The 18,054-nt window shown below is 51.5% G+C and overlaps 1 long non-coding RNA gene across 1 annotated transcript in view; it reads left to right on the top strand.

The window, feature by feature from the left end:
* The window catches only part of LOC130540559 (uncharacterized), a 42,453-nt gene that overhangs the window by 22,233 nt on the left and 2,166 nt on the right, over positions 1 to 18,054 (top strand). The gene's annotated exons all lie outside the window — the stretch shown is intronic.

Below are 18,054 nucleotides of genomic sequence, written 5' to 3'. Positions count from 1 at the left end.
TAGAGATGGGGTTTCGCCATGTTGGCCAGGCTGGTCTTGAACTCCTGACATCAGGTGATCCGCCTGCCTCGGCCCCCAAAGTGCTGGGATTACAGGCGTGAGCCACCGCGCCGGCCCGGTACTGTATTTTAACAAGCTCTCTAGGAAAAAAGTGGCATAGCTCTCCAAGGCCACTCAGGTACTAAATGGAAGTTAGGATTTCAGCCCAAGTCTTCCCGACCTGGAGCCCGTGTCCCCCACTGCCCTTGCCCCAGGGCCCATTGCCTCCTCCATCCCCTGTTGGCACCTGCTGGCTCAACACCCCTAGAGCCAAGACTCTGCTGCTCTGAGCCTTTCAGGGTAGGGCGAGGGCTGCGCTGGAAAAGGACATTCCCTTTGGAAACTTAATCTAAGGGAGGACTTGCTGAGCTAAGCCCTGCTGAGGGGGAGGCCAGGGAGCAGGCCTGGGGACTTGACTGAGACCCAGATCAGCCAAGGGATGGGCTACCAGGATGCCCCCTCGAGCCCCCGGCAGGCTTCACTGCGGCCTTGAGGGCTATGGAGAGTGGCAGGTAACAGGCCTCCGTCTCCACAGTACCTCCAGCCAGGGACTCAGGATTGGGAGAGGAGGCGGGGTCTGGGGCTCCCAGGGAGAAGAGGGGCCTGTAGATGAGAACTGCAGCCCCCCCACAACATCCGCCTCTGGGAGAGGGACTGAGCGGGGGCAAGAAGAGTATCATTTCCAGCTTCTGGGGTGAAAGGGGGCTCTGGAAGCCCCTGCCCCTGCTGTGACCCCTCCTGGGTAAGTTTCCCCAAGGGCCGCTCAGACCCGTCTTCAGCTCTTCCATTCAGGGCCTGGGTCCCTGGCAGGGCTGGGACCTTAGGAGACAAAATTGCTAAGACTCAGCCATAAACCCAGCTGCTGAGGATGTATGTGTATTTGTTACGAATGTCTCCAAGTGGCTGGCCACAGTGGTGCCACGGCATTCTGACCCAGGTGGCCTAGGCTGGTCATGCAGGACTTTGCTGGGTCTTGCGTGCCTCAGGCCTGGACCCAGTCCTCACACCCCCCATCCTAGTGTGGAATCTGGAGAACAGGCCAGGGCCAAGGCCAGGATGGAACCTATCTTCCCCCAGAGGACACTTTGGAACAGGGTACTCAGTGAGGTGCCCCCTTCCTATCTGGCCAAGAGGGAGCTTGCCAGGAATCAGGGATTCCTGAGGTCAGTACTCGGTGGAGGGAGAGACAGCCATGGTGAGACTTGCAGAAGCCAGAGGGAGACTGAGATTGGACCCCTCTCTCCACAATTTCCAGGCCAGGCCAACCCAGGGGACAAGGCAGGCCTCCCTGAAAGCCCACCCTCTCCCTCCTTGGTTCATGGCAGAGCCTCCCCAGTCCCTATCACCTTAAGGATCATGCCTGCACACCCTAACCTAGACATGCTACCTTTGAAGCCCCACAGCTCTGTCGTGATCAAGGTGGGCCTGCATGGGACACCCCGCTTCTCTCTCGGATGCAGTAGCACTGCACTGGGCATCAGAGGGCATAGGACTGAGCATAAGCTCAGCTTGGCTTCTAACTGACTGAGGGATTTTGGACAAGTCACCTCCCTACTCTGAGCTTCAATTTGGCCACCTGTAAAACATGAGAGTTGAACTTCATTTCGAATCATGGGAATCTGGGTTTGAGCTGGGGAGTGTGGGGTTGGCCATGGGTGTTCTTCTTGGTGAACAGAGCAAGGAGCAGAGTAGAGACCCCTAGGAGATATTACTGGTCAAGAAGAGAAGATGTATGTGTATTTGCTATGAGTGTATTTATGATCATATATAGTATGTGACGTGTACATATACATGTGGAAGCATAAATACACATGTAAGGGTGTGTGTGTGTGTTTGTGTGTGTGTGTGTTTACGGCAGCAGCTAATTGATCCCTGCCTCCCAGTTGCTGTGGGGGAAGGGGCTGAGAAGGCAGTCACTCATTAGGAGGCAACTAATGGGCCCAAATGGCCTTGTCAGCAAAGGCTGAGCTTAGATGAGCTTCCTCCCGAAGTGGGGAAGGAAAAAGATGTGAAATAGAAAAAGGAGGGGAGAAGAGAGCAAAGAAGGCGGGCAGAGGCCTCAGAAAGAATGAGGCTTCCCCAGGAGAATCTACAAGGATTGCAGTATCCTCACTTTATCCCTGTTAATAAATATTCCTCCTGCCAAGAGAAAAAGTTCCTGCTTTTTCTGACCCAAGGAAGTAGAGGGCAGAAAACTGTCAAGGGAAGAAAGGCAGACACATGTGTATTCCCATGCCCACAAGCACAGGTGTGCTAGCTGCATGCATATGGCCACACTGAGACGCAAGCATGTGGGCTATGTCGATGTGCAGTCTCAACACTTGTCATGCACGTGCTTACCCAGACACACCCACCCCACACACCAGCCTGAGCATAGGGAAGTGTGGGCATGTGCCTGGCACGGGAAGGTGTATGCGCATTCACCAGGGGTGCTGGCTCTGTGTTGGTGCAAGGGAGACAAAAATGAGGAGGACACAGTCCCTGTCCCCCAGCTGACATTTTATTTTATTTTATTTTATTTTATTTTATTTTATATTTATTTTGTTTTATTTTTGAGATGGAGTTTCACTCTTGTTGTGCAGGCTGGAGTGCAATGGCATGATCTCGGCTCACTGCAACCTCCACTTCCTGGGTTCAAGTGATTCTCCTGCCTCAGCCTCTTGAGTAGCTGGGACTACAGGTGTGTGCCACCACACCCATCTAATTTTTTTGTGTTTTTAGTAGAGATGGACTTTCACCATATTGGCTAGGCTGGTCTCGAACTCCCGGCCTCAGGTGATCTGCCCACCTCAGCCTCCCAAAGTGCTGGGATTACAGGCGTGAGCCACCGTGCCTGGCCCTCCAACTGACATTGTAGTTGGGAAGAGGTTGCTTGCTAAGGAAACGGATCATTTATATGATGACACAGGGTGTACTGGAAAGATGTTTTGTACACCAGGGCACGGGTAGATGGCCCCCCAGGATCCCTGGGGGCCACCTGCTATTCTCTTTGCAGGGAGCCATTTTTGTATCTCCAGTCAGCTGAGCCCTGTGAGGGGTCCCCTCCCATCACTCCCACTCCACTGCACACTTCCTTCACCTCACCTGATGCCCACTGTTGCTTCACATCCTCTTGCTTCTAAATTATGAAAACACTAATGGTGTGCTTTGATATTAGTAAATCAGACTCATAGTCCAGATACCCACAGTGGCGGGGAGGCCCTCCAAACTTCACGAAAGGGTTATTTCTATCTCACACTATTCACAATGTAGATTGGAGAGGAAATTAAGAGTTGACTCTAAAAATGTTAAGATAAAATGTGGGTTAAAATTAAATAATTTCAGGCTAGAGACAGCAATTTTAAATAAGAGAGTAACTACAAAAGCCATAAAGGAAAATATTGACAAAATATTTACATCTAAATTGGAAACTGCTGTATAATAGAAGATGGTAAAGGACATTGAAAGACAAGCAACTAAAATACAACAAGTAAGCTGGGCATTGTGGCGTGACTGTAGTCCCCGCTACTCGAAGGGTGACGTGGGAGGATTGCTTTAGCCCAGGAGGTCAAGGCTGCAGTGAACCCTGATGATGCCACTGTACTCCAGCATGGGCAAGAGGAGGAGACACTATCTCTAAAGAAAAAGAAATTAAATTAAAATAAAATTGTGTGTGTGTGTGTTTGGTCTGTCACCCAGGCTGGAGGGCAGTGGCAAGATCATAGCTCACTGCAGCCTCGAACTCCTGGGCTCAAGCGATCCTCCCACCTCAGTCTCCAGAGTAGCTGGGACTACAGGCACACATGCCACCATGCTTGGCTAAATTGTTTATTTTATATTTTGTAAAGATGGGAGTCTTGCATGTTGCCCAGGCTGGTCTCAAACTCCTGGCCTCAAGCAATCCTCCTTCCTCAGCCTGCCAAAGTACTAGGATTACAAGCATGAGACACTGCACTCAGCCAAAATACAACACATATTAATAACTAGAATTAAGAATTTCCAACACATTAATAAGAAAAATATTTTTGAAACCCCAGTTTTTAAAATAGGCAACTGGGCACGGTGGCTCACCCCTGAAATCCCAGCCCTTTGGGAAGCTGAGGCAGGTGGATCACCTAAAGTCAGGAGTTCAAGACCAGCCTGGCCAATATGGCGAAACCCTGTCTCTACTAAAAATACAAAAATTAGCCAGGCGTGGTGGCAGGCACCTTTAACCCAAGCTACTCGGGAGGCTGAGGCAGGAGAAGCTCTTGAACTTGGGAGGCGGGGGTTGCAGTGAGCCTGGATCGCCCACTGCATTCTAGCATGCGTGACAGAGTGAGACTTTGTCTCCAAAGATAAAAATAAAAATAAAATGGGCAAAGTATATGAAGAGGTGACTTACAGAAATAAAAATACAATGTCCAATGAACTTAGGAAAATATGCTCAACATGAGAGAAATGCAATCATAATTTGAGAACTACAAATTAAAGTAGACATAAGATTTGTTTTAGCTTCATCCATTAGATTAGCAAAAATTCAATGTACTGACAGTATCCAGCATGGGAGAGAGTGTGTACGTAAGTTGGTCTTCTCATCCTCTCTTGGAAGTGCCCTGAATTGGTTCAGTCTTCTTGATAGGTATTTTGGCAGTTTCTATTAAAATTAACAATACCCATCTTCATTTGACCAACTCTATTTCTAGATATCCATTATCCTAACAAAATAGCCATGTCTGCCCACAGAACCACATACCAGAGAGTTCACTAAGCAAATTTACAACAATGAAAAATCAGAAGCAACCTAACAGTCCACCAGTGGGAATGGGTGAATAAACAGTGGCACCCCCATCTATGGAATACTTAAGGTGAAGCAATTAAAAATAATGAGGTAGACCTCCATGTTCTGATATGGGAAAATGTGCATGCCATATTTTCATTCCAAGCCATATATATAGATAGATAGATACATTTTTTTTGAGATGGAGTCTAGCTCTGTCACCCAGGCTGGAGCGCAGTGGCACGATCTCAGCTCACTGCAAACTCCACCTCCCAAGTTCAAGTGATTCTCCTGCCTCAGCCTCCCGAGTAGCTAGGATTACAGGCACCCACTACCATACCTAGCTAATTTTTGTATTTTTAGTAGAGACGGTGTTTCACTGTGTTGGCCAGGCTGGTCTCAAACTCCAGACCCCATGATCCGCCTGCGTCGGCCTCCCAAAGTGCTGGGATTACAAGCGTGAGCCACCGCTCACTGGAAAAGCAAATTGCAGAAAAACAAAAATACTCAGGTACAAAGGTAAAAACCCAACAAAAAAATCGTATGTTTCTCTTTGAATAATATATACATGTAGGTAAATGCATAGGAAATGATCTAGAAGGATACACAGTGAATTGACCACAGCAGTGACCTCTGCAGATGATTCTGGAATTGGAAGGATTATTTCATCTGTATTTCTTACAACAAGAATGCATTTTTAGTTTACTTTTGAAATTTAAAGTAAATTTAAATAAATGTGGTTCATTTGAATAAATGAATTAACAAAAGTTTCAGCAGTGAGTCTTGACATACACAAACACGAGGCACTAAGATTTTTATTCATTGCATGAAGAAAGAGGCCCCTTTTTGGCAGCAATTCTGCTTTAGCAAATGTCACAAGGACCTGCCTCCCATTCCACCCCTGGAATGTTAAAATTGGGGGCTGTCTAGACTGTTAGAGGGCTAGAGACCTTCAGTTTACACAGGTAAGGGAAGATGGCCAGGGCCCAAGTCATAGCTTCAGAAAGATCACAAAAGGCCCATGGAAGGCGGAGAGTGGCAAGGTGACTGTATTCTTGTTTGACTTGCAATTTGTCATCTTAGGGACAAGTCCAGGCCCAGGGGCTCATGGCTGTACTCACAGCACCTGGATTCGGTCCTAGTAATTCATGATAAATATTGAGTGACTGCTGGCACTAACAGTCACTTACATCAGGCAGCTCTTTGCAGTTGATACAATCCTGCCTTGCACATTTCCTCATTTGTTCCTCATAACCTCTGAGAGGTAGCTTCTACTGCCATCCCCGTGTCACAGATGAGGAAACTGAAGTTCAGAGAGGTCAGACTTGGCCACGTTCACTCAGATAACAAGAGGCAGAGCAAGACTCAACTGCAGTCCTTTTGACCTCCTATCCCTAACTCCACTGTGGCAAAATCCCCCTGGGGTTACCATCTGCTCCCTCCCTCAGCTTTCTGGGTATGAGCCTTAGCCCTGGCCTGACATTTTCTCTGGGAAAAATCCAGTGAGGCTGATCCTAGGCAGAGGACTTAACTGAGCCTTGGTTGCTGATGAGGACTATGACAGGCAGTGCGGTTCGGTGGTGAAGATGCACGAGGCTCCAGTCCCAATTCCTAGCTGAGTGACCTTGGGCAAGTTATTTAACATCTTTGCCTATTTCTTCATCTGTAAAATAAGAATAGGAGAACCTGGCCAGTCACAGTGGCTCACGCCTGTAATCCCAGCACTTTGGGAGGCTGGGGCAGGTGGATCATTTGAGGTCAGGAGTTTGAGATCATCCTGGCCAACATAGCGAAACCCCATCTCTATTAAAAATACAAAAATTAGCCAGGCAGTAGTGGAGTGTGCCTGTAATCCCAGCTTCTCAGGAGGCTGAGCAGGAGAATGGCTTGAGCCTGGGAGGCGGAGGTTGCGGGTGAGCCGAGATCGCACCACTGCACAATCTATCTCTTGGAGATGTGAACATACACTGAGATAATACATATAAAGTCCTTAGTTTGGTGCCCAACATACTATTAGCTCTCACCAGATGCTCAAGATGATGGCAACTGATTACAGAATGGCCCTCCCAGCCTAGTGAGTGTGACTTGAATCTCAGTCTTACTGCACACTTGCACCATAGAAAGAGCTATACCAGAGAGAGATGTGACAGAGCAGCCTGGGAACTGCAAAGCAGTTACTTGGTTAGGGGATGCTGAGCCAACATTTAGCTGCCAAAAGGGAAAAATAAGGTCCCCAAACAGGAGAACAGGCCAAGTGTCCTTGGAGTGGGTAGACAGAGCTCAATGTGGGGATGGGTCTGTGGTCAAGGTCAGGATGGGACTGGTGTGCCAAGCAGAGATGTCAGGAGAAATGGCCTGGGGGAGGTCTTTAGGGGGCACTTAGGGTTCACAAGGAGAGTCACCAGATGGGATCCAAGAGCAAGGGTGCCATTTGGATGCAGATTTCTCTTCATCTGGGCTTCCTTCTCTGGAAGGGAGCCAGAGAGGAAAAAAATGGAGAGCCAAGGTATGCAGAAGACCGAATCCCCAAAGCAGCCTCTAAGCCTTGGCAACTGCTGACAGGGAGCCTCCAGAGTCACTCAAAGTCAAGGAGAAGGGCTCTCCAAGGCACCAGTTCCATAACGCATTTCAGGCAGCTTCCTGTAGCCTCTCTCCCACCCTGGTCCCACAAGAAGCTAAGCCAAACAATGATCAGACCATAGAGTCAGTAGATGTGGAAGGAAGCTTCAGAGCCAACCAAGATGGGCACGCCTCTTCACCAGTTGCCAAGTCAGTAGCCAGCTCAGGGGTTACTCTGGAGCCTCCCTCATCTTCCCCCTCAGCCTCCACCCAACTGATCACTGAGTCTTCCACAAGACTACTAACTTCTCTCCCTCTGCACCCACCTCATTAGCCCAGGCCACCACCTTTCACCTGGAATGTGGCAACAGCCTCCTGGCTGATGTCTGATCCTCTGATGCATGATCCATCATCTCCCACATGGCCACAATAATACATCTTTCTAAAATATGTATCTGAACAAGCTTTCCCTCTGTTTAAAACCCTCTGGTGGCTCCTCATTGCCATGGGATCAAGTTTGAGCTCCTTGTCACAGTTTATAAGGTCCCTGCCTTCTTCTCTGGTCTTGTCTTATTATTCACCATCTCTTAATTTATGCTCCGATTGGCCAGTACTTCTATAACTCCTCAGGCTCTCACCCCAGAATTAGTCAACTGGAATCTGCATTTTAACAAGATCCCCTCGTGATTTGGATGCGCATTAAAGTTTGAGAAACACAGCTCTAGGCTAGTAGCTCCAAAATTCCCTAATAATTAGAATCATCTGTGGTATTTATTAAAAATGCAAATTACAGGGCCCTATCTTAGACTCACCCAATGACAATTTCCAGGGGAGGGAGCCTGGGAAGCTGTGTATTTAACACAATACATTTCAATACCTGAATACACTTCAATACTTGAAGCGTCCCAAGTGATTCTTCTCAGCAAGGAGGCTTGGGAAACATCAGCAGTGGTTCTCAAGCTTGGCTGCACATTAGAATCACCTGGGAGAGCTTTAAACCTATATTTATTTTATTTTGTCATTTTATTTGCTTTTTTAGAGACTATCTGGAGTGCAGTGGCGTGATTACAGCTAACGGTAGCCTCAAACTCTTGGGCTCAAGTAATCTCCTGCCTCAGCCTCCCAAGTAGCTAGGACTGCTGGTGTGCACCACCATGCCCAACAATTTTTTTTTCTTTTTTTCTTTTTTAGGTAGAGAGGTGGTCTCGCCATGTTGCCCAGGCTGGTCTTGAACTCCTGGCCTCAAGTAGTCCTCCTGCTTTGGCCTCCCAAAGTGTTGGGATTACAGGCATGACCCACCATTCCGTGCCTAAACCTATAATAATGCCTGAGTACCAACCCAGAAATTCTGGTCTGGGGGCAGCCTCAGCATCAGGATCTTTCAAGTCTTCCCTGGGTGATTCCTGTCTGATGTGCAGCCATGGTTGAGAACCACTGTGCTAAGTAGATGATTTCCAAATGTAGGTGCATGGACTAGGTGCCCCAGAATCATTTGAGAAGCTCAGGGGAGGCTGGGAATGGAAGTGAAACAGGGCTGAAGACCCTGGGATCTTAGTGGGGAATGGCCTTCAGAAGGTCAGAAGGGGAACCTGAAGTGAGAGCCTCCTACTGGGGGGGCCTTCACCTCCCCAGAGGGAGGAGGCAGCAGAAGCCACAGCATGCTGGGCTGGGGTGAGATAGAGGAGAATCCCCTCAGATCCAGAGGAGAATAATGAGTGCTGATGGGCTGGTGCCGGTGGGGCAGGGCAGCCTTGGGTCAAACATGTGAAGCTGGAGTAGACAGGTATGGGACCACACCTGCTCACTCTCACCATCCCTAACCAGTCCTCCTGAGCCTGGACCTCTGGCCATGTAGCCTGCAGCTCTGGGACACCACCCACCCCAGCTTGGCACTTGGCTGGGGCCTGAGCATGTTGTGGGGGTGCAAGTGAGGGAGAGAGGCAGAGGATGGAGATTGCTTATTGACCTTCCCAGGGACCTACATTTGACAGATGACAAAGTGCTCCACCCACACCTGCACCTCGTCCTCATGATTACCCTGTGAGACAGTTTCCTCCCCATTTGCAGGTAGCGACATGTAGACTCAGAGAAGTCATGTGCTCAAAGCCACAGAGCTGGTCAACAGCAGAGCAGACGTTGGCTGTTGGAGTTCTGGGATTTTTCCTCTAAGAGACAGCAACTGTCTTTCCCATGCATGTTTGTGCGCTCACACAATCATACACTTGTAAGCAGTCACACCCCACATGGTCACACTAGTGCACTGCTCTGTCATACTCATTCTTTCAAAGACCCACATGTTCACACTCTCATACTCAGCCTGGACCCCACCTCACAGGCACACACCCACACACAGCCACAGACGAGCACACTCCCAATCTCCAGCGTGCACACTCACAAAGACACAAATGTGCCCATACTCACCCTAATGAGCCCCTGGTGGCCCTCCCTCCTTCCAGAGCTCACATGCCCTGCCCCTTCCTCACTGTGTGTGTGCATGTGCATGGCAGGGATAGGAAGCAGCTGTCTGGCTCCAATAGTCCACCTCCCATCCCTCCACCTGCCACATTGTGGCTCCAGCCCCAGGGCAGAGGCTGCCTGTGTTTGGGCAGCAGCCAGGGTTGAATGAGTAAGAGGAACCAGAACAGAGATCAGAATAGAAACCCCACCCTCATCCAGACCCTCCTCGAGAGCTCAGAGAAACAGAACCCCCAAACTCACATCCTGCAGCAGAGCCAGAGCTGAGCTCTGAGAAAGTTTGCCCTCAGCCGTGTGGACAGGGAGCTGACACATGACCAGGTTCATTTGGGACTGAGACGGCTTCCCTGGGTCTCCAGCAGGACTCTGGGGCCCCCTGAGTGGCCCAAGGGTCTCTTCAACCCTGAGTACTAAAGAGAGAGAGGAGCCCCCTACAGAAGCCATGACCCTGAGCTTTCAAGGGGCTGATGGAGCCAACACAAAGTAAACCCCGCTCTCTACAGCACATCCGAAGCCTGGAGCAAAAACCTTGGGCTCAGAAGTCAGAACTAATTGGGTTTGAATCCAGTTCTGCCACTTGCTAGTGGAGCTAGTGCAGCTTTGGAACATTTACTTAACCTCTCAGCTCCCTCATCTATAAAGTGGGGCTGTTATATCCATCTGCCTTGTAGGACAGAAAGATCAAATCACAAAAGCATCTGGCACATCACATGGGAAGTGTTCGATAAATAGGAGCTGTTTTTTGTTTTCCTTGCTATTATCATTATATATATATATATATATATATATATATATATATATATATATATATATATATAATTAGAGACAAGTTCTCATTCTGATTTCCAGGCTGGAGTGCCATGGCACAGTCATAGCTCACTGTAGCTTCAACCGCCTGGGCTCAAGTGATCCTCCCCACTCAGCCTCCTGAAGTGCTGGGATTACAGGTGTGAGTCACCGCCCCTGGCCCTATTGTCATTATTTTTATTTTATTTTATTTTTTGAGATGGAGTCTTGCTCTGTCACTCTGGCTAGAATGCAGTGGCACCATCTCAGCTCACTGCAACCTCTGCCTCTCAGGTTCAAGCAATTCTCCCGCTTCAGCCTCCCGAGTAGCTGGGATTACAGGTGCCTGCCACCATGCCTGGCTAATGTTTGTATTTTTAATAGAGATGGGGTTTCACCATGTTGACCAAGCTGGTCTCGAACTCCTGGACTCAAGTGATCCACCCGCCTCGGCTTCCCAAAGTGCTGGGGTTATAGGTGTGAGCCATCGTGCCTGGCCCTGTTATCATTGTTATTAAAGGTGTTCCCGGATGTGATCATTGCAGAGATCAGCCAATCGGCAGATAAGCTGAGGTGGCCATTTGGGAAAAGCAGAAGGCAAGGGTAGGGGCAAAAGCAGGTACTGGGGGAGAATTCAGAGAGGGTGCAGTGAGTAAGAGGGCTCCTTCCCACTAAGGAGAAGCGCAGCTGGAGGGGCTGCTGAGCATGGCCTCTGCTGGGTCTCCTGGTTCCTGCCACAGAGATCAATGGGAGCTGGGGCCTCTCTCTAGTCATGGATGCCTGGCATTCCATCCTCTGATGCTCCAGACGGAAATCAGGGCCCACTCATTAGCAGGCACCACGTCCTGCTTCCCATTGCTCCCTGAGACACCTCGTTGTATTCTCCAGGGACTCCAGGGAGCCTGGAAGGTTTGAATTTTTCTCCCTTGTGGGCAATCAGACTGGGAAATGTGTTCTGCTAATTGACCTAGAGAGGGGAAACCAAAGCACAGCTTGTGCAAAGACCACACTCCAAGTCACAGGGACAATCCAACAGAGCTGGGTCCAGGATCCCTGACTTCTGCTACCATCCTCAGACACTGACCACAAGGTCTGAGAGGGGATTTAAAAAGATCTCAATAGGCCGGCCTGGGTTGAGGAGTCAAGATCTTTGTCCTCTGGAGGTGAGGCCAGACTTAGCCAGCAGCTGGGAAGAAGCAAGGCTTTTACAAGTCACGTCCCCACTGAAAAAAAAAAAAAGGCTTCTGTTACATGAGACTGGAGAGAAGCTGGGAGACGGAGAGAGAGGTACTAAGACCAAGACACTGTCCCCTCTGTGGCCTGGGCCTACCTGAGGAGGCCAGTTACCCACGAGCCCCTGCTCCCCAGGGCCCTATCACTAGGAGCAGCTCTCATCACCTCCAAGCCCAAGCAGGCCCCCCTTTATCAGGCCCCCTGGCACCAGCCTGTCTGAGCCTCCACCACCTCTGACGCCCAGGACGTTTGTTTTGGTATCTGTGGTGGCTGTGGTCAGAGCATAATTGAAGTTGAAACACCCACTTGGACCCCCTGAAGGATAAACAAGCGGGGCTGGGGCAGCCTTGGAACAGATGTGAAGACAGACATGAAGACAGCAGGTCCAGGAAGCCAGGCAAGCTGGCTGGGAAGGGCCAGAGGGCTGGCGGGAAGGGAAGGGGACCAGGCAGGAGGACAGTGAGGAGGCCAAAGGTGTGCCCACTTCCAGGGCGGTGGTGGCAGGGAAGTCAGTACTCGGAGGCCAACTAGAAAAACCTCACAACTCACCCATCCTGGTCTGGGGCTGCCCTCAGGAAGCTGATCTAACGAGGGCATGAGCCTGGCTCTAAGGAAGTGTCTCGTACAGAGGTTCTCAGGCTTTAGGAAGCTTGGTAACAATTCAGTTATCTGGACCTCTTCCCCACAGATTCCAGCTCAGTAGGTCTGAAGTAGGCACAGGACTTGCACTTGGGGGAACACTGGTCTTCATTGATGGTAATGTCTTGACCTTGCCTTCAGGAGATAGGGCCCTGCCTGGGGTTGGGAGTTCCCATCAGAACCCAGAGGGCCTGTTGGGGTCCGGGAGGGGCACTCCAGAATCCCAGCGGATATCTCCAGAGAGCTTAGCGGTGGGATGTACAGCAAGGACACCTAGGCAAGAACTGCCAAGGAGACACAGAGTTCCAGATGTTTTCCTAGGACTCCCATCTAGGCAGCTGGGGCAAAAGGAGGCCTTCAGAACCTTGTTCTGCCAGCTTTGCCCTCTAGGCTCAAGGTATTTAAAGGACCGGAGCCCGCATCTTTGCTGGAAAGCAGCTCACTGGCTGGGTAACAAGGCAGTACTCTGCATCCTCTACACCATCCCAGTGCAGGCTCTGCCCTGCCTCAGTAGGTGATGTAAGGTGTGTGGGGAGGGGGTTGTGGAGGGGTGAAGGGCTGGAGGGGCCCTCTGGCAAGCCCAGTGTTGCAGCCACAAGTCTCCTGAATCTTAGGACCCATTTGTATCTCTGAGCAGCTCTCCACTCTACATACAGGAGTGGGAGGAGACAGTGGGCCTGTGCGGGGACAGGTGTTCTTGATGGACTGGGTCTAAGCAACTCACAGTGCTGCATGTGTGCAGTGAAACAGATCCTGAGGGCGGGGCTTGCTGGCCCCCAGCTGACCACAGTACACAGTAGCTCCTGTCTTGGCTGCTTCCGAGAGTGCCCCAGCCAAGAGAGAGGGGTTGGGATGCGATGGATCAGAGCCTGGGAAGGACAGCCTGAAAGTCAGGCTGCAGGGGTGTTGGGCCAGGGCCAGGGAAGTCCATCTGGTGGCACCCACACCCTCTGGGGTCCCACTTGCCCACATACACCTGGGCCCCAATTTCCTCTCCTGAGACCATCCCATTTGAGGATGTCACCATGAGTGGTTTGATGTGTGAAGTGGGTCCTGTACTTTGGTCCCCTGAGGCTAAGAGCTCTCCCTGTCAGCAAGACCCCCTCTCCACCCACTCCCCATCACCCTCCGCTGGCGGATTCCCACCTTCCCAAAGGCATTTCCTTACCCAAATGCAGCCTCCCACCTCCCTGAGCTACTGTCCTGGGTATCAGGGCTGCCATCTGGTGGCCATTGCCGTAACTACTGCCACCACCTTTTCCTGAGGCTGAGGCCATTTCAGAGGTGTGGCCAGAGAGCAGCACAGACCCCAGGGTAGGACAGGGAGCTGGGAGAGGCAGGTCTTCTGCCCCCGTGGACACGCCCACATCCTGCTTCCGGTGATGGGGAACTCCCAAGAGTTGGCCTTGATTGGCGGGAGAGTCTCTCAGGTGGTGAGCAGGAACTTCCAGGTAAAGGCTGGAAGGCTTTACTCTCCCGGAGCGTTAGGAAGCCCTGGGGCCACCCAACAGCCTCCTCCGCCCCATTCTGCCCTGTCTCTCCTGTCCAGAGCTGGAGAGGCGAGGCCGCAGCCCTGTTTCCTGGAGCTGAAGAGCTCCTATATGTGCTCCTGGGGGGACAGATATTCTTGCATGGGGGTCCCCACTCCCTATCATCCCCTCAATCCCATGCCTGTGGCTCCATGCCTTGACCCACCAGTGAACACAACTAGGTGGACCTGGAGGTCTGAGGATTCACCTTGGAGATGGGAGGATGGAAGGCCTCATTACAGGATTCCTTCGCAGCCCAGCCACAGTGAATAATTTATGTACAAGGCGGAGAAGACAATAAATCAGCGGCAGTGATTAACATGAGCTATTCTACGTGTGGAAAAGATCTATGGCAGGAGGCTGCCAGGTTGCTGGTGATTAATGCCACTGTTTGCACTAGCTTCTGGGCCTTTATATTCAATTATGGGCCTGGAGTGTGTGTGGGGTCCTGGGATGGCATGGGGGACACTGGGGGCCCAGAAGGGGAGGCTTGATGCCTAGGACCAAGAGTGAGGTGATGACAGGTGGCAGTCTGACCCCTGGGCACCTTTACTGATGAGCAGGTGAAGTTAGTGGGATGGAGCAGTGGCTGTTTCTGTAATGGGAGTCACTTTATCCCTGGGGTCACTTCTAAATACTAGTCAAGGAGGTGCCTTGGTAAGTGGGCACAGGTGGAAGGAGGTATCCTTGGGAAAACCTGACTCTTCCAGAGTCAAGGGTTGGGTTTCTGAATCCCCTGCCTGCCCTGTGCTGCCATGGCCACGCTGTTAGGAGTGCAGGAACATCAGCCAGCCAGCCTGGGGTGGGGTGGGGGTGAGGTCAATACTGGAAAAATTCCCCCACTGGCAACAGAGCCAGGGAGCCGGGGCCTGTCTCCACACTCTAGGGAGGGATGGCGGCAGGAGGGCGGGCTGGAGAAGAAGGCTCCGGGGTCTCTCCTCCCAGCTGACCCAGGAAGCCCAGGGAGGCCTCCTCCCTGGATTCCCACACTTGGGCCCCTTGTCCTCAGCCAGCTCCAGCTGGCCCCCATCAGTGCAGGGGCTCCAAAGACTAGTGGCGGCTTCGGGGTTAAGCGATTTCCCCCTGCCCAGCCCCCGCCCCAACCCTGGCTCCTGTCAGCTCCTTTCTTGTCTTCCTCCTCCTCCTTCTCTTTGGTGACCTCTGTGCAGTGTGGCTCTGCCTCCCCACAGAACCCGAGGGCTGTCATGAGGCACAGAATTGGTGTGGGGGAGGTGGGCTGACAGCTGGGCTCAGGGACCCTCTAGGCCAGGCTGGATTGAGGGGTGTGGAGAAACCACCCCCGCCTCCCTGCATCCTGGCTGGGAGCCGGCTCTGTCATTCTACCCACAGACCAGTGCTTCGGAATTCCAGTCCATGGTGGGAGGAGATGCTGAAGGAAAGGGAGAAGGGAAGCTCAATGCCCTGGCCAGGGTGGGAGAGGGCACAGGAGGGGGCTGGCAGGGGCAGGCCAGAGTTTCTGGCTGAAGAGGGAAATCTCTGGTTCATCTCCCCCACCCCTCCTGCACACCTCAAGGCTTCTCAGGGAGCAGTTCTAAGTCCAATGGTGTGTGTCTGTGTGTGTGAGCCTGTGTATGAGAGTCCATATGTGTCTCTGAAGAGTGTCTGGCCCGTGGCTGTGTGTGTCTGCGTGTCTGAGCACTGCTGGGTCTCATGAGCGCCTGTGTGGGTGGGTGGGTGAACACACAGGCTTGAAGCTGACCCCCTCCCCGGGGCCCAGCTCACAGCCCTGCCTAGCCAGCCTTCCCCCACAGCAGTCTTCCTCAGCCCCTAATCCCCTGTTTGCCTGGCTCATCCCTAGGCTCTTTGGGACTCCATTAATGAGCCCCGGCCACCCCAAGACAAGCCCCGAATAAACTCCACTGCTGACCCTGACATGGACACCTGTAATTAGGCCAGCAGCAGCTGAAGCAGAGAAGCCCCAGGGGCTCCATGGGGTGAGGGCAAGGCTGGGCTGGGACAGGGAGCCTAATGCTCAGGAATGCTCTAAAAGCTGGGCCTGGCTCCAGGGCCCGCCACCCGGCTCACCTCTAATACCGCCCAAAGCCTCCCAGACAGGGCTCCAGGGGGATTACCTGTGGAGGGGCCCTGAAGGTGGGCAGGGCAGCTCAGCAGGCCTACTGTGCCAGCTCTGGGGGGCGGCCTTCGGAAGGAGAATGCTGCCCTCGGCCTTAGAGCCCAGCAGCCTGGCCACAAGGTCCTCAACAGCCCAGAACCTGTGCCCACGATGGCAGCTACCCAGGGAAGAGCCAAGTGCAGGCTGACTGGCCCATCTCCCTCCCTGTGGCCAGAGGGCCGGCCCCTCCCCTCCCCTAACTTGTTTTGTTTGCACAGCGTGTCCCAGTAGCTCCATCGCATTAACCCCTGACCCTGACTGAAACTCTCCCTCCCTTCTGACAACCGAGTTTACCTAGTGGCTTTCTCAGGCTTAGAGGGGAGGGCTGGCTCCTGTCCCTCCTGTCCCACCCCTCCCCGGGGAAGCTGCGCTCCCTGTCCTGCGTGCTCTCCTTGGGACTCCCCCATCCCGGGAGCTGTCCAGGAGTGTGTCTGAGTGCAACTGAGGTGGCTGAGCTGAGCACCTGGGAGGCACCCCCTCTGCCGGTTTGACACTGGGGGTAGACAGTGCAATCATCTTCATGTGCAGTCTGGCAATATCTATCAAAAATGTTCAATGAACATGTCAGTTGACCCAACAATTCCGCTTCGAGGAATTTGTCTATATATGTCCTGCACTTGTGCTCAGAGAAATACATCAAGGTATTTTTGCAGTACTGTAAGAGCTAAAGACTAGAAACAGTCTAGGTTTCCATCTGGGGCACAAGCAACGTGATTAAAACTTAGCCATATGATGGAATATCATACAGCCATCCAAGAAAACAATGTAGGCTGGGCGCAGTGGCTCACACCTGTAATCCCAGCACTTTGGGAGCCCGAGGCAGAAGGCTTGCTTGAGCCTGGGAGTTTGACACCATCCTGGGCAACATAGGGAGACCCCCATCTCTACAAAAAATGTAAAAGTTAGCTGGTTTTGGTGGTACACACGTGTGGTCCCATCTACTCGGGAGGCTAAGGTGGGAGGATTGCCTGAGCCCTGGAATTTGAGACTGCTGTAAGCCATAATCACGCCACCGCACTCCACCCTAGGTGATGGAGTGATACCCTGTCTCAAAAAAAAAAAAAAAAAAAAAGAAAGAAAAAAGAAAGAAAGAAAGAAAAAGAAAAAAGAAAAAAAAAGAAAGAAAACTATGTGTTTCTGCATGTACACATATATTATATAAATATATCCCCAAAACTCTGGAAAAATAACAACCACATCGATGACAGAGGGATGAGAGGGTCACTCTGTGCTTCTGTATATACAAGAAGGCTTCATCAAACATTCTTGTGTTATTACAAAACAAACAAGAGCTCACAAAAAGAATAACAGCACGACAGTCACTCATCTAGCTGTCTCCCACTACATAGCTCTGGAACCCTCCTAACCATGCTGTTTTTATCCTCATGTTACAGAAGGTGAAACCGAGGCTGAGAGTGGTTATGCAACATCCCCAGTCATTCAGCACACACAAGTCAAGCCATGCCCTAAAGCTCAGAGATTGTCCGTGCCATCTCTCCTTGAAGATGACATTTCTTCCATGTTCTGAGCCTCTTCAAGGGTGTGGGCATTGGGGCTGAAGTTAATGATTTTCCCCCTGGACTTCTATGAACAGCACAGAGTAAACCCTTTCCCTTCCTGTCCACCTCACCACCTCCAATCCCAAGAGGAGCTGCGCGGGAGCCCAGCCAGGGGTGGGTGGTTCCAGAAGCCAGTGCAGCTCCTGGCCTTGGCATGGTTGCCAGCTTCCCCATCACCTGCTCCTGCCAGTGAGAGCCCACTACCCGTTCCCCGTGAACAACCCCCTCCTCGCCACAGAGCACCCCCTTAATTACACTTAATGGCAAAGACCATAAGAGCTTTATTAACTTTATTATGGACCCAATTAGCAGTTAATGCCCCATGACTACTGTCCCCCCCAGTATCCCATTAAACAAAATGAA

The sequence above is a fragment of the Pan paniscus genome, chromosome 8, assembly GCF_029289425.2.
Source record: "Pan paniscus chromosome 8, NHGRI_mPanPan1-v2.0_pri, whole genome shotgun sequence".
Classification (NCBI taxonomy): Eukaryota; Metazoa; Chordata; class Mammalia; order Primates; family Hominidae; genus Pan; species Pan paniscus.
The sequence above is the reverse complement of the archived record's forward strand: the minus strand, read 5'-3'. Positions and strand labels throughout refer to the sequence as shown.